The sequence below is a fragment of the Quercus lobata genome, chromosome 4 (genome assembly GCF_001633185.2).
Source record: "Quercus lobata isolate SW786 chromosome 4, ValleyOak3.0 Primary Assembly, whole genome shotgun sequence".
Taxonomy (NCBI): domain Eukaryota; kingdom Viridiplantae; phylum Streptophyta; class Magnoliopsida; order Fagales; family Fagaceae; genus Quercus; species Quercus lobata.
In genome coordinates this window covers 18,046,999-18,058,716 of record NC_044907.1, presented here as the reverse complement: position 1 = coordinate 18,058,716, position 11,718 = coordinate 18,046,999, and the positions used below count along the sequence as shown (strand labels likewise).

The window sequence follows — 11,718 nt, the reverse complement described above, 5'->3', positions numbered from 1 at the left end:
TATCGTATGAATCGTATCGTATCGGTAAATCGTATGTATCGTACGATGCATAGACATGTGGGTTTAAAATGGGTTTTTTGTTAAAATTTCTGGTTTTATTTGATTTAAACAAGTTGTTAGACTTTGTTAATACAAAATTATTGGGAAACTTAATTGAGTCTAATGAAATAGCAAGTCCATGAGTTTTTTTTCCCTCCCTTCTCTTTCTCCTACAAAATTTAGACTATACTCATAACACTCATTTTCATATGTGCAAATTTATTTTCTATGCTATTAATAATGTATTAAATGAAAATATAATGGATTAACAAAGGGATGATGTAGGATACACCGGACCAAATGTTAACATTCTTAGCCACCGTAGGCTGATGAAGTTCATTTGTCAGGTATGTGATGAGGTTTGCAGCCAAGCCAAAGAATGCAAATCGCTCTACTACTTCAAAGACTACAAGCAAGAGAAAGTGAAAATTAAAAAAGTTGAAAGATGAACATAAAGCTCGATTAGAGGGGAAGTGTTCTTATGAAAAAGGAATATGGCAGCGTTCCAACCACCCTTGGTGGGCTTTTGTTGCGCAGAGTCGACCTTCTTGCCATCTTTATGGATGTTATAAGTCATGTCTAGCGTGCCAACAAGAATTATCAATTAATTTAGGGTTGGTGTAAAGGATTGGAATTGGCTATGGCCCTCGTTTTTTGTAGTGTAATGTGCATTGTCCAAAATTCCAATGCATGCCATAACAAAGAAGGGGGAAATTATAGAAGAAATAGTAATATGACATGTTTGGTGCAACAAAGAAGGGAGAAAATGATTGAAAAAAATAGTAATATAACACATTTGGTATAGTGAAAATAATAGCCTTTATTATTAAGAATAAAAAGATGGACTAAGGCAAATCTTAAGGGGTCATTTGATTCAGTGAATGTAAACTACAAAGGAATAATAATATTTATTATTGAGAATAAAAGATGGACTAAGGTGAAGCTTAAGCGGGGCTTGAGTTTTTAAAATTTCTATTAACTGAATTATTTGAATTATAAATATTCTTAAAATTTACTTACTGGCCCCTCCTAAGATTTGGGAAAAAAAAATTCCTCATAAAATTCATATGGGGCTTCATATATTTTTTAAATTGATTAAAAAACCCAAATGAAAATTTTAATACTAAGAACCAATAAAGATATATATAGCATATGCCCATAGTCTATCCAAATACAGCAATTCTTTTTTTCTTTTTTAATTTCTAGTATTTAAAAACTCTCTCCAAACTCAAATAGCTATTCAAAATAGAATATATATTGTGGGTCCGGGAAGTTTAGAATCCGGCCCAAACTCTATCCGGGCCCAGGGCCCATGCCTAGAATGTAGTGTGCCGAGGACGAATGATCGAAGGCCGAGGTGTCAAGTGGAACGGCTGAGGACTACCCTGTTCTCGGTACTCCAGGACTTCAATGGGAAGATCAACGTCTTGGTGAAGGCTATCCCCAAACAGCCCCTTGAAGGGGATGTGAGTGGAATAGGGCCCACATGGAGGTACGGTGCGAAATAGGTTCAAGGAAAATACGTCCCCTCCACATTAAATGTACCGGCCAATGTCCTGATCATGTTAATGAGAAAAGACGCTTGGGCGGTGTAACTTCGATCCTCGCGACTAAACAGAAAAGTAAGAGGGGACAGCTGATGGGACAGGTACAGAAGTAAGCACCTGCCTGACCAACAAATGGAGGGATAGGATCAACCAAGAAGGACTATATAATGTAAAAGTTAGTGCGCCAAAAAGAGGCTAGAAAAAATGGCCAAAAACCAGAGCCTCCCAGCCCGCCTCCAGGAGAAAGACTCCAGGGACGAAGACAACTTAACCATGTCTGGATATCATGAAAAACCCACCGCCTGGTGATCAAGGCCTAGCCTTTCAAACCCATGCTCTACAAATGATATTGTTTGGGCCTTTTACGTGCGAACCCAACACTGTTGCGGTTTGTTACAAAATCGTGTCCTTACATATATGATGATGATGATGTATGTTTTTCACCTTTATCTCACATGTATTATTTCTTTTCTCGCTTTATACGTACACATGTTTCTTAATTTATATAACTTGTCTATATTTCATACTTGATGCCTTGATGGATCCTATTTGAGTGTTTCAGCTAAGACAAGTTGCAAGTCTTTCATGCCATGATCTCTCTTCTTGCAAAGTTTTTCAAGAGTTCATTGTATTAGTTAGACTTATGTACTTTTTGTGTAATAGTTATAGAGATTGTTGTTTTATACTTCTCTTATAACTATGCTTGTGGTTTTGTCATGGATTAACAAAGGGGGAGATGGTTACGCTCATATTTTCTATGTAATTGGCTAATCCTTTAATAAAATGTACTTTACTTGTAATTGGGTAAATCTAAGTTGGGTTTAATGTATCAAAAAGTATGTTATTCAAACATATCAAGTGGTATCATTAAAGACATGTAGGTTGATTCAAGAAACAAGTGAAGAAAAGCTGTTTCATTAAGTTTCAACATAAGCTCGACAGATGCTGCTTTTAAAGATTAATGGAGAAGCTCGACATAAACTTGATCTATCGAGATCTACAATTTCAGAAATTCCAGATTTGAAATTCGGCTCATGATGACTTGAATGATTATGGTTTCTCTTTTTACAATTCTAGTCATATATAAGGCTTATTTTAAAAGTCATCACACACGAAAACAGACTTAGAACTCATATATTCTATGAGAAGCTACTGCATTTTGTACGCCTTAGGGTTTTGTAACCAAGTACTTCCTGATCTTCATCATGTATGAAGTGAAGAACTTTGCAACCAACAACAATTAATCAAGTTGTTGGAGTTAGTCACGTACTAAGATCCATGCAAAGTAGTTAGTCACAAATTGGAGATTTGTGCAACAAAGGAAAGAAGGTTACTACAATATCAAGTTCAATTGGGTATTTAAGCGAAAATTTAATTGTAGGTTGATATTTTGGGATAGGCTAAGGTAGTGGTAAGATTCCTCATACTTGTAACCGCTTGATTATTGATTAGTAGATTTTTGGGAATGGTAACCTTAAATTCACCTAGTGGAGTTTTTGCCTTCCAAGAGGTTTTCTCCATTTATCAACAAATCACTGTGTTAATTTATTTTCTGCTAAATATTAGTTATTTGGTGATTTGTTGGTGCCTCCATGTTTTGCATGTAATTTGACTTAATTAATTAACTTGAGAAATTTAATTAATTAACTGGGGTCAATCTGTTTTAACCCAGCATTTTGTATAGTATTTAGTATTCACATGCTAGCTATATAGTAAATAAATACCCACATGCTATTGTATAGTATACTTGTATGTTCTTTCACATGTTACCTATGTGTATATCTCACATGCCTTGATTGTAATTATTCTTTGGAGTTAATATTCACATGTTAGCTATATGGTAAATATATACTCACATGTATATATGTATATTGTTTGCAAAACAAACCTTTCCAAAAAAATCAATCAAAATGCCAAGTATTCTATTTCTTCATAAAAAGTTAATGTTTGAAATAAATTAAAATGAGATATTATCTTCGAATAGGCGTTGTGGGGTGCCTAATACCTTCTCTACACGTACCTAAACTTCCAAGTCCATGATCTTTGGTTCGAGGCTTTTGGTTTTCCTTAATAAATGAACCCCTAAAATTTGGTTTAGTTAATTAGGTAACCTAAAATAAATTAGACTTCTATGTGACCAATCACACCTAATACAAAACCAATGGTTGGTGACGACTCCTAAAATAAAAATAAGAAAAATGGACTCTCACACACACCCCACTCTAAACACACAACAGTACAAGAGTCACATCGTCAAGGACCTAATGTGAGACCCCTAAGATCCCCGCTTAAGGGGAAAAATCTGGGGCATCCACAATATGTGCAAAGAGAAATTATTATTATTATTATTTAATAAATGAAGAGAAGTTATAATAATTTTCCACATAAATAACAAAAATAAGTAAGTGCCAAAACATATAACTTATTAATCAAATTGCTTTGATAGATAAAAGTGGAAGGACCTCTGGTGATGAAGATGTGCCAGTTTTTGAACTTGAACTTGTTGAAATAGAAGAATCATTCCAAGGTCTCGTTTCTTCTTTTCTAACATATTCAAGTTCTTCAAAATTCTGTTCAACATGAGAAACTTTTTGAACTCCCTCCAAGTCAATCATGATCTCTATCATCGTAGGTCATTTCTTTCCATTCCAATGCAAACATCTTTTTGCAAGATTAGCAATTGCCATGATTTCATCTTTATTACTATCCTCCTTTACTTGAGCATCAAGTATATCAAAGAGATGGTTCTCTTTCAATGAATGAATGAAATATGTAGATAGATTCCGACCTTCTTGTGATATTGTTGAAGAAACAGGTTTTTCTCCAGTCAAAAGCTCAATAAGGACTACTCCAAAACTATATACATCACTCTTATCTGTAAATTGGCTTGTTTGAAAGTATTCTGGATCTAAGTACCCAAAAGTACCATATACAAGTGTGGTTAAATGAGTTTGGTCAATGGCTACTGTTCTTGAAGTCCCAAAATCTGCTACTTTTGCTCTGTATTTGTCATCAAGGAGTATGTTTGAAGATTTTATGTCTCAATGGTAAATGGGTAGTGAAGCTATTGAGTGTAATTAAGAAAGAGCTCCTGCAACTTCTGTGGCAATCCTTAAGCGCATATCCCATGTTAGTAATGGAAACTCTTCATTTTTTTCATGGAGATATTGAAAAAGCGTGCCATTGGGAATGAATTCATAAACTAACAAAGGAACTCCGTCTCCAAACAACACCCGAGTAGTTTAACCACATTTCTATGGTTGATTTGTGAAAGAATGATAATCTCATTAACAAATTGTTCAAGATTTCCCTCATCCACTTTGTTGCACTTTTTAATAGCCACAATATTTCCATCTACTAACATTCCTTTATAAACTGTACCTTGTCCACCCTTACCAAGTATACTATTTTCATTGAAACGATCAGTTGCATTTTCCAACTCCTCTGAATTGAATAATTTTGTCTTCTGAACATTATTTGCATTTGAAGATAATTGTTGTTGTAATAATAAACTGCCATTTCTTTTGAAGAATTTTTGTTTGCGCTTGATTTTGTTTCTTTTCTTTATCACTCTGTACAACAACCATGTAATAATGAGCAGAAACATTGCCCCAATGCTTGAACAAATAACTGCACACATCAAGCAAACAAAATATAAATATCACATCAATCTAAATGTGGGCTATATAAAAATATTAATAAATAAATTTAAAGGCAAATTTAGCACATCAATTCTAAAGTTGTATTCTTGGTTATGTTTCCTTTAGTTGGGTTTATCGTAAGGATAATTTAGCAATCCATGAACTAGCCAAATGGTCTTGTATTCATTCTTATTTTGGTAGTTTTGATCTTGGCCATTGCCCTCCTAGTGCTGTAATGTGATTGTAAAGGAGGCTGACCCTTTTGCGTAGCTTTTCTTTTCTTCAATAAAGTCTTGTATTCATAAAAGAGAAACAAAAAAGAAGAGACAATTTGAGGAGATGAGTTTCTAGCTGCTGGGCGAAGTGTTGCCAAGAAAGAGAAGAAGAAAATGGGAGGTGGGAATGATCAGCAAAATATTCTACCGGAAAATGGGAGGTGGTAACATGGCTCTCTATTTTTTTTCTCTTGCAATTTTTTTTAAAATATTCAAATTCTTTACTGGCTGAGATCTTTTTTCCAGCCAAATTATAGTAAAAAAAAGGAACCATGTGAACCACTAAAACTGAACATGGTTCTAAGAATCGTAAGGTCCCATTGCGGTTCATGCTGTTCCTTGCTTTTTTTTTTCAAATAGAGAACTTGTTAGGGTTAAAATAACCGCAATGATAAGGGTTCACAATTAACATGGCTGGGTTGTACGGTCCGGTCCAAGTTTGAGAACCTTGGCTATAGCTTGTAGCTCAACTAATTGGTATTTCTTCCATTTTCCAACATAGATAACTAGAGTTCAAAACCTCCTCCCCATTGTAATTTCTTAGGAAAAATAAAATTTATTGTTTTTTTTGTCAAAAAGATAATTTATTGTTACTTGATTTTTCAGGTAACATGTATAATGGTCTATTCGAGTTTTATTATTATTTTACCTTTTTCAGAGTGTATTGGGTTTTAAATTGTATGGAAGGGGGCTTTCCAAAAAATAAGTCCCAACATTTTGTCACCGAACAAAAAATTTCCCGTCATTTAACATTGCGACATGTTCCCGTTTAGTTTTGCCTTAAATGAGCTTTAAGCTTTAACAACTAATTGGCGAATTCTTCCTATAAATTCTTACAAACTTTACCTTTTTTTTCCTTTTCGAGTCCAAATTTGATAAGGATTGTCACATTAGTATTTTACTCAAAATTCAATACATACTAATTCTGATGCACCTAATAATATTTCAATAAACTCCTAATTTGTTTAGATTTATATATGAGTATTAGAATTGATTGAGTGTAGTTGTATTTATTCTTAAATATGTAATAAAATAATGTGACATGTTGTAAATGGAAGAGTAAAATATTACACATCCTTTAATCTCTTTTCTCTTTAATTAAAAATTTGTGTACTAGTGCTCATCCCTAAAATCAGCATTTTAGCTATTTCTTGGGATTAGCCAAAATCCTTCCCTCACCGTTATTTTTATCAATAGTTTAATACCTCCCATCATATTCTTTAAGGCTTTGACCAATTTCTTTCACGTATTTCTCCCTTTTTCTTAATCCGCTAGTTAGATTAGCCTCTCACCCAATTCTCACTATTTTGGTTTGTTCACTGACATATGTTAACTTTGTTCTAAGCGTGAAGTGAAAATTTTAATTTCATGGACAGAACAATTTTCATAATAATTTTCACAATAATTTTCTTTTGAGTGATTTTACAAAAGCTGATTTATAGCTTTTTATTAGATCTTATTTGGGTCTAAGGCTAACATCATTTTATTATTTTTTATTTACAACTTGCCATCTTGACAGTTATAAAATATTTGATAAATTTTTTTGTGAAAAGTGAAATTCATTGCCCATTTATAGTGAATAATGAGTGAAAAGGACGAGGTTGTCTTCCATTTAATATTTTTTTTGAATGATTTGATAGTTGGGTTTGAGGGAATTTCAACCCTAAATATCTCCATTATAAATCTCAAAAGTGCCAATTAGTTGAGCTACAGGACACTTTAGCAAATTAAAATAAAGAGTTGTACCACTTTATTGAGTAAAACTATATTTTCTAGATAGATTTGTAATCACTGTAATAAACATTTTTGCAGAAACTAATTTAAATAATTTCTAATAAAAAAAAAATATTGAAGTGTGATAAGTAATGTAGTTCATCTAAAAAAAACCTGAAAGTCTAAAACTGTCAAGTTATAGGAGTCATGATTTAAAAATTTTAATAAGACATATATACCTAAAACGCGTTAATTTTTTTTAAAAAATAACATGCCTATAATGGCTATCTTCAATTGAGCTTTCCGCTTTCTCCACATGTTACCTGACTTGTTGGAATGAAGGAAAATTAATAAAAATTTATTAAAATTTTGTACATTTTAATAGGCAAAAGAAGTTACAAAAGGGGGTTAATCAACGCTCAAACAGCGTTAATACTTAATACTAGAATTGTCATTTCTCAAAAAAAAAAAAAAAAAAAAACTAGAATTGTCTAGGCTCTTAGTCGAAAAATTATTAGGTATTCCCGGAGTATCATAAATGCATAGTCCCCCCTCTCACATGAATGGTGAATCCCACTAAATTAATTTATGGTGGGACCCACCATTCATGTGAGAGGAAGGAGTATGCATTTATAGTATTTCGGGAGTACACAATAATTTTCCCAATGTTATGGCTCAATCAAAGGGTAAGAGCGAAGATGAGGATATGTAAAATTCTTAAAGTAGGAGATCCTTATTATATTATTATAATTTTTTTTTTTTTTTTGAGAATGTTATTATTATAATTGGAAATAAATAGTTTACTTTAGATAAAATTTAGGCTAAAAATTTAAAATATGTTGGTGAAGTAAATAAATAATTTGTTTTTTGTTTTTGGTGAAGTTTTTGCCATACATATGGTGGTGTACAAACATGGAGGTTACAGCATATACAAGGTTATTGTATCTTGTGGGTGACTTGCTAGTAAACCTGTTGCAGCAATTAATATCTATGTAGAACATTCTCTTGCAGTGGTAGGCAGCGTTTGGTTTGCTGTAATGTACTCTTAATGTGATACACATTATGATGATATTATGACATTAAAGTTTTTTGTTTATTTTATTTTTTCTAATATTACCATAATATAAGATTACAAAATATATCACTTAATCTTAATCTTATCATCTTAATTCTTAAATAATGTAATATTATATTATTGTATTGAGATTACATTAATATAAGATTACAATAATATAATATTAAGATATAATATATTATTATGGCGACCCAAACACCCCTTAAGAGAGTGAGATGTCCTTGGTGCCTTAGTCAAGCCATATACTGTGATACTTTATTTTTTGTCTTTTTTACAATTGCCTATTTTCTAATATTATTATTATTAAATATTTATTCATCATACGTTATTCCTCATTTAGGAAAATTAAAATAATAAGTGAAATTTCATATAATTTATTTTGAGCTTGTTATATTATTATGAATTGTTGAAATTTTTTATTATATTTTAAATTTTGGATCCAATAGAATATATATTATTTTAATAAATATTTCAAATTCAAACTTTTTTTGTATAGATACAATATAATTTTATTTTATGGTGCCTGATCTATAATGAAAGTTATGTATCATTATACCAAGATAAAAATTGTTTTTAATTTGGTTTATGTGGTTTCAAATCCCAAATCACTTTAATTCAAATTTAATAGCTTTTACAAGTGGAGCAAACTAAACCTCAATTATTTATTTATTGATAATTCAACTTTGTTAAATATTATTCCATAAATGATGATTAAATTAATTAGAATACGTTCTAAATTTATGATAAATATACTTTTAATAAATGTATATATATATATATATTTTAATTTTTTTTATGATACATGATACAATTAAATAAAGAAAACAGATATCACAAATCGATTTATTACCAACTATTTTAACTACTAGGCTCTTGGCGGAACCCATTTCAAACTAAAACTTAATCCTTAACTTAAGCTGAAAATGTTAGAAGTATATATAGTATATATGTTTATAGATATAATTTAACGTTTTTTATATTTTAATATTTTGTTACTAGTAATAGCACTACAAGTCCGCACAAAATATCATCCCGCGGATATAGATGTTGAAAGTTGATTTAATTAGAGTAATTTTGGGGTGTTATAAATATATTTTAATTTGATTTATTTAATAAACTTTGGTAAATATTACTCCATAAATGATGATTAAATTAATTAAATGTGTTCTAAATTTATGATAAATATACTTTTAATATATGTATATATATATAAATATTTTTTTATAAAGTTTGTGTATCTTATGATACACAATAAAATTCAAAAAAAAAAAAAAAATCACAAATCAATTCATTATGTAATTTAGATTCTCAAAAAAAAAAAAAAAAAAATCATTATGTAATTTAGGTTTTGACATTAGTGCATAATAAAAGTTGGATAGGAAATTGTGGTTGCTCTAAATGACTATTTACTTTCTACAATAAAATAAGTGAGTATAGTTTTATTTATCTTATTAATGGTTAGGCAATTTAGACTAGTTTAATTGAGCTAAAATCTATTATTCGAGTTTTAAGAAATTAAAAATTCTACTCCAACTAAAATTCTAGTCATCTTATTATTTTTAGGATTGTTTAATCTAGGTAAAACTCTATGATCTAAGTTATAAAATTAATTAAATTATATTCTATCTATGATCTAAGTTATAAAATTAATTAAATTATATTCTAAGTAAAATTATATTACCAAGAATCTCAAGAAATTTAAAATAAAATATTAATTATTTTAATCATCTACTATAATCTTCTATATATTTTAATATAATAAAACTTGCACAATTCATACTATTTTTAAATCATCTATGCATTGTACTGGCATACTGCTAATACAAAAATTAATAATAATGTAATCCTTTCGTATTTTAAAGTATGTAATAAAAGTATAATATTAATAATAAATATATATATATATATATATACATACATACATGTATACATGTGCATGTTGATCTGTGTAAGTGGGTGCCAAGAATGACAATCATGATAAAATAGTTTCTTAATAAAACAAAAGAACATTCCAATTAAAAAAATACTGAAAGTAACCGGAAACCTAAATTATAATGCACCATGAATTAAAATTAGGCATGTAATGTAATGTAAAAATGGATGGCTGCAAAATTAGAGCAGTGTGTATTTGAAGCATACCTTCACAACCTCCGTCAAGATAAGGATTTCCTTTGTAACCCTGTGCGCAGTTACAATAAAAGCTGTAAGTAGGGATCTCTTCTGAGTAAGAACAACTTACATCGTGTTTATTTTTGAGGGAGTTAAACAACTCGAGTGAATTGTTGTTCCAGTTAAATATCCTCCAGTCCAGCACCACAGGAACGTATTCCCAATAGTTCACAGAAGAGGGATCTGGTTTGCTGTTCCTCAAACCAATATTCGTTTACTAGGAAGGCATATTTGCAAGGCTCGGTTGCTTCATACAATTGGTCTCTTCCTTTCGATTCGTTTATACTTCTGAAATCTACAGCAACTACTTGAAGGTCTGAGGGGACATTTCTCGAGTTGCAGCAGTTAAAACCCGAGCATCTAAGTCCACCACTTTCTGCCTTCATGCTTGGAGTGCAATCAGATGTGCACCCAAATACTGTAGGAACAATATGGGCCATTGTTGCAAAGTTGTCGCAACCAACCGAAATGAATGTATTAAAAAACTCAGAGACGAAGAAAGGGCTTCCTGTAAAGTTCATACGTCTATCACTTCTGGTGCCCCTAGTAGACGTACATGTCTTCGAATAGATGATAGGCATTAGGACTTCAACCGTAGGCCTATTAAAGTATGAGCCATAATAATAGGAACTAATATTGATTTGCCGCACCTCCATGTCAATACTAGTTAAGAAGGCTTTCTCAGAGCCGCCACTTCCATTGCAAACAACTTCGAACCACTTGTCCATGTAGCAAGCAGGTCCGATTCCAAATGGGTATGGAATTGAAACTTTTCCACACGAGCTTGTACAATTGAATTTTGATATAGGTGGTGCTGCTTCTGCTAATCCATATGTCAGCAGAAGTAAGAAAGTAATTTGCATTACAAATTGCATTGCCATTTAATTTCTGGGTGTTACAGTTCAACAAAGCAAACCATGTATATCCACCCCTCATATATATATATATATATATATAAAAGAAAAGTATAGCCAGACAAAATACTGTTCTGCACTTTCCGACTTTGTTCCTTCGTTCACTTGGACTTCATAAATGGACTGAATCTCTTAGAGTTAAATAAGCAGCCCCATGAAATAGACAACGGACTATATTATTCGACTTCCTTTCAGCTTCAAAGATTATAAGTCCACCTTTGCGTCAACGAGCTTGGATTCCATAATTCCAGTTTTGAGGGTGACTCAAAAATTTCGATCAATGCAGGGGTGTGCGCAGTTTGGTCAGTGTGGTTTTTTTCCAAATTTATTATCAAACCAATAGAG

At 31.4% G+C, this 11,718-nt stretch overlaps 1 pseudogene; it reads right to left on the bottom strand.

Moving 5' to 3' along the window:
• Nucleotides 1-4,015: 4,015 nt before the first annotated feature.
• Nucleotides 4,016-11,340, bottom strand: LOC115984733 (annotated as a pseudogene).
• Nucleotides 11,341-11,718: the final 378 nt, after the last annotated feature.